This window comes from Salmo salar, chromosome ssa15 (genome assembly GCF_905237065.1).
Source record: "Salmo salar chromosome ssa15, Ssal_v3.1, whole genome shotgun sequence".
NCBI lineage: Eukaryota > Metazoa > Chordata > Actinopteri > Salmoniformes > Salmonidae > Salmo > Salmo salar.
This window is the reverse complement of record NC_059456.1, coordinates 76,281,325-76,287,324: the sequence shown is the minus strand read 5'-3', so window position 1 is coordinate 76,287,324 and position 6,000 is coordinate 76,281,325.

The following is a 6,000-nucleotide window of genomic DNA, read 5'->3' as shown; positions in this document are numbered from 1 at the left end:
CCCGGCCCTGCTCCCCGCACCAGGTCAGTGGTGCGTGTCCCCAGTCCTGTCCGGCCCATCCCTGTTCCCCGCACCAAGCCCACGGTGCGTGTCCATAGTCCTGTCCGGCCCGTTCCTGTTCCCCGCACCAAGCCCACGGTGCGTGTCCACAGTCCTGTCCGGCCCATCCCTGTTCCCCGCACCAAGCCCACGGTGCGTGTCCATAGTCCTGTCCGGCCCGTTCCTGTTCCCCGCACCAAGCCCACGGTGCATGTCCGGCCCGGCCCGTTCCTGTTCCCCGCACCAAGCCCATGGTGCGTGTCCCCAGTCCGGCCTGGCCCGTTCCTGCTCCCCGCACCAAGCCAGTGGTGCGTGTTCCCAGTCCGGCCCGGCCCGTTCCTGCTGCCCGCACCAAGCCAGTGGTGCGTGTTCCCAGACCGGCACGGCCCGTGTCCGGTCCACCGGTGCCCAATCCTGTTCCGGTCGACGGCTCCGCTCCAGAGCCTGAGCATGCCGCTCCACAGTGGTCCAGTCCGGGCCAGAGGGGTAGGGCTAAGGTGGAGGCGGGGGAAAGCCTCCACCGAGGGTGAGGCGCCCACCCGGGTCCCCCCCCTAATAGACTTAAGTTTGGTGCGCCGGGAGTACGCACCGTTGGGGGGGGTACTGTCACGCCCTGACTAGGTGAACTCGGGTATTTTGGGTCAGGGTGTGTCATGTAGGGTAATTTTCCTTGGTTTGTTTTCTATGTTTGGGGTTATAGCCTTGTGTTAGCTCTATGTGGGTTATTTCTAGGTTGGGTTCTGTCGATTCCCAATCAGAGACAGCTGTCGCTAGTTGTCTCTGATTGGGATCACATTTAAGTTCCTTTTCCCCCACGCTGTTTGTGGGGTGTTGCCTCTTTGTTTTAGAGCAGTTAACGTATCGGCATTTTCTTGATTTTGTGTACGTGTTTATTTCAAGTGTAAAGAATAAACATGTGTTCGCTCCCAGCTGCGTTTTGGTCCGCTTCCTCGTCACCCGACGACGATCGTTACATAATGTCACTTCAATAATGTTTACATATCTTGCATTACTCATCATCTCATATGTATATACTGTATTCTATACATGCTCATCCATTTATATATTCTTTACTTAGATTTGTGTGTTTTAGGTATTTGTTGTGAAATTGTTAGATATTACTTGTTAGATATTGCTGCACTGTCGGAACTAGAAGCACAAGCATTTCGCTACACTCGCAATAACATCTGCTAAACACGTGTATGTGACAAATAAAATTTGATTTGATTTGGAAAGCAGACTGAACCTGGTTTTTCTAAAGGACTTTGCCTGTGCTTTGCTCTATTCCTTTCCTTTTTATCCTAAACAAACTCCCTAGTCCTTGCCGTTGAAAAGCATAGCCATAACATGATGCAGCCAAAATATGAAGAGTTGTACTCAGCGATGTGCTTCGTTGGATTTGCCCCAAACATAATGCTTTATATTCAGGACAAAAACTTCATTTCTTTGACACATTTCTGCCTTATTGCAAACAGGATGCATGTTTTGGAATATTTTTTATTCTGTACAAGATTCTTCTTTTAACTCTGTCATTTATTTGATTATTGTGGAGTAACTACAATGTTGAACCATACTCCGTTTTCTCCTATCACAGCCATTAAATTCTGTAAGTGTTTTAAAGTCACCATTGGCCTCATCGTAAAATCCCTGAGCCGTTTCCTTCCTATCAGTCAACTGAGTTAGGAAGGACGCCTGTATCTTCGTAGTGACTGGGTGTATTGATACACCAAGTGTAATTAATAACTTCCCCATGCTCAAAGGAATATTCAGTAGGTGCCCTTCTTTGCAAAGCATTGGAAAACCTCTCTGGTCTTTGTTATTAAATCTGTGCTTGAAATTCACTGCTCGCCAGATAATTAATTGTATGTGTGGGGTACAAAGATGGGGTAGTAATTTAGCAATTTATTAGATTACTTGTTAAAGGTGCAATATGAAGAAATCGCTCCACCATTTCCTGGTTGCTTAAATTCGAATAATTTCAGTTTATGTGACAAAATAAGGAATGTGTAGAGAATCATTTTACCATCTAAACCGCTGTGAAATATATTTTCAATCACCAAAAATATTATATTTTAAGCTGTTTGAAGCTGGTGTACAAAAACTAAAGTAAAATACGCAAAAACAAAACTTAAGAATGGGAAGCATAGAAATAGAGCACATAGAACAGGTCTCACATTTCTATGTGAATTTGGTTGGTCAGCCAAAAAGTTACATATTGCAGCTTTAAGATAATGTTTTGTCCTGAAGTGATTTAGGCTTGCCATAACAAAGGGGGTGAATACTTATCAAACCATTATTCCACATTGACATTATGGGGTTTTGAGTGTAGATCAGTGGCACAAAGTCTAAATGTAATCCATTTTAAATTCAGGCTGGAACACAACAAAATGTGGAAAAAGTCAAGTGGTCTGAATACTTTCTGAAGGCACTGTACATCTCATTCATATTCTCGAAGAACTGGGGTTACGAAAGTAACCTTAGTTTCTCACCCTGGTTCAATAACTAGGAATACCAAAAGGTGGATGGCCTGTCAAAGGACCTGCCTCATTACGAACCTTTAATGACAATTAGCTTAATTTCCCTTTTAGTTCATGGAAAAATACAGCAGCTGTGTGTTACATTTTTCTAATTTATCTAAAGTGAAATGGCGATGGTGAGGAGTTTAATGACATCATGGCCACCAATGGAAAGCCAGTCAATGAGGAGGAATGTACCGAGCTAATGAAAAACGCAGACTTTAACAAAGACAACAGGATTGATTTTGATGGTAAGACACACACGTACTCATACACAGGCTCAATTTTCTCCAATGGAAATAACATTCACATTAATGTATTGTGCTTATGAAACAGAAACTGGTAGATGACTAATGGTCAATAATAATATCAACTTTGACTAGTGATTGGTTTGGGATTAACGGGCAAATTTGAGAACGCAGTCTGTGGGTAAATAATTTGACTGGAAACACATATAGACACACACACACAGACTATTGTTGACATATTATGATGAATATTTAATCAGGATGTTATAGCACAAACAAGCATGGTAATGTGTGTAGGCAAGTTTATTTCTGTTAATTATTATTAATGAACACAAGTCATGACTAAACTCAACTCCCACTGTTCTGGGTTTCTCTACTACTAATATTCAAAAGAGAATACAGTGTTGAGGTCTGGAATCACAGAAGTACCACATCGAGACATGACATATCCAATCATTAACATCCTCTGGTGACTGGACAAAAACAGGGTTGTGGTTCCCAAGTGACACAGTGGTCTAAGGCACTGCATCTCAGTGCAAGAGGTGTCACTACAGTCCCTGGTTCAAATACAGGCTGTATTACATCCAGCTGTGATTGGGAGTCCCATAGGATGGTGAACAATTGGCCCAGTGTTGAATTTTATTTAACTAGGCAAGTCAGTTAAGAACAAATTCTTATTTTCAATGACAGTCTAGGAACAGTGGGTTAACTGCCTTGCTCAGGGGCAGCTCTGGGATTCGAACTTGCAACCTTTCGGTTACTAGCCCAACGCTCTAACCGCTAGGCTACCCTGCCGCCCCGTATGGGTGGGGTATGCTGGCATTGTAAATAAGAATGTGTTCTTAACTGACTTGCCTAGTTAAATAAAGGTTCAAATTTAAAAAATAAATTGATGATACAGTGCTTTACTATCACTGAAAAAGGGATAAGGGATTGGCTTAAGTGGGAGAGGATCAAATTAACCATTTTTTCTGTGTTCCAGAATTGCTGAAAATTAACAAGACCAACATTTCTTTGTGACCCTATGCATTTGCCACTTCTGCTTGAAGAAAATAACAACTGTTTCTAAATAAAAAATGAAATACACACCCTCTTGAGTCTTGTCAATTAAAAACAGCAAAGAGTACACAAAAACACTACAGGAGAGTGAAAAGGGCGTTTGATAAAAGACAATACATGGAGGTTCTTCACCCTATCCTAGACACTGACCTTTTCAGTCATGTTGACTCTGTGGCTATACATATCTGTCCAACCCTTATAAGACGAAGGCTCTTCCCCTCCCTGCCACCGAACACTTCCCACCCAGCTGCCCCCTTACACCTGCTCCCTCAAGAAATGCTACCCCCCTCCCACTGTGTCTCTCCCCTATCCCTTCTTGAGTGACAACCCTGTGCAGAATGCTTTCAAAATGAACCTACTTTCATCTTTAACGTACGTTTCCAATGCCTTGTCATGTTGTTAGAGTAGACTGGATCATTGTCTACAATTTCTTTGTAGATCTGTATGTCTGTCTTCAGAAACTATCTCTCACGTTCAGTTTTGGTTTAACATTGAAAATGTGCCTAATGTGCCTTTGCCAAACATAATGTGCCACCATCACTCTAATGACTGCCTCGCCTGGTTCACTAACTACTTCTCAGATAGAGTTCAGTGTGTTAAATCGGAGGGCCTGTTGTCCAGACCTCTGGCAGTCTCTATGGGGGTGCCACAGGGTTCAATTCTCGGGCCGACTCTTTTCTCTGTATATATCAATGATGTCGCTCTCTACGCAGACGAAACCATTCTGTATTCATCTGGCCCTTCTTTGGACACTGTGTTAATAAACCTCCAAACAAGCTTCAATGCCATACAACACTCCTTCCGTGGCCTCCAGCTGCTCTTAAACGCTAGTAAAATCAAATGCATGCTCTTCAACAGATTGCTGCCCGCACCCGCCCGCCCGACTAGCATCACTACTCTGGACGGTTCTGACTTAGAATATGTGGACAACTACAAGTACCTAGGTGTCTGGCTAGACTGTAAACTCTACTTCCAGACTCATATTAAGCATCTCCAATCCAAAATTAAATCTAGAATCGGCTTCCTATTTCGCAACAAAGCATCCTTCACTCATGCTGCAAATATACCCTCGTAAAACTGACTATCCTGCCGATCCTTGACTTCGGCGATGTCATTTACAAATTAGCCTCCAACACTCTACTCAGCAAATTGGATGCAGTCTATCACAGTGCCATCCATTTTGTCACCAAAGCCCCATATACTACCCACCATTGCAACTTGTATGCTCTCGTTGGCTGGTCCTTGATACATATTCGTTGCCAGACCCACTGGCTCCAGGTCATCTATAAGTCTTTGCTCGGTAAAGCTCCGCCTTATCTCAGCTCACGGGTCACCATAGCAACACCCACCCATAGCACGCGCTCCAGCAGGTATATTTCACGGGTCATCCCCAAAGCCAACACCTCTTTGGCCGCCTTTCCTTCCAGTTCTCTGCTGCCAATGACTGGAACGAATTGCAAAAATCATTGAAGTTGGAGACTTATATCTCCCTCACTAACGTCAAGCATCGGCTGTCAGAACAGCTTACCGATCGCTGCAGCTGTACACAGCCCATCTGTAAATAGCCCATCCAACAACTACCTACATCATCCCCATATATATATTTTTTTCTGCTCTTTTGCACACCAGTATTTCTACTTGCACATCCTCATCTGCACATCTATCACTCCAGTGTTAATTGCTAAATTGTAATTATTTCACCACTATGGGCTATTTATTGCCTTACCTCCTTACTTAATTTGCACACACTGTATACAGATTTTCTATTGTGTTATTGACTGTATGTTTGTTTATCCCATGTGTAACCCTGTGTTGTTGTTTTGCCTTATCTTGGCCAGGTCACAGTTATAAATGAGAACTTGTTCTCAACTGGCCTACCTGGTTAAATAAAGGTGAAATAAAATAGAAAATAAAAAGAAATAAAACATTCCACTTTCTCCTCCGCTCTCCTATGCCCATATGACAACTATTCCCACTAGACAGTCAGTGTCCTTGGTTTCTGAAAACACTTTAGGTACAAAGTCCATAGAAAACTGTCATCTTGATTGTCTCTGCCTAATCCTGCTGAGGTCCTTGTTCTTGTTCTTCTTGTGATGAATCTTGAAAGACTCATGAAAATATGTGAAAGAGAAATAGGC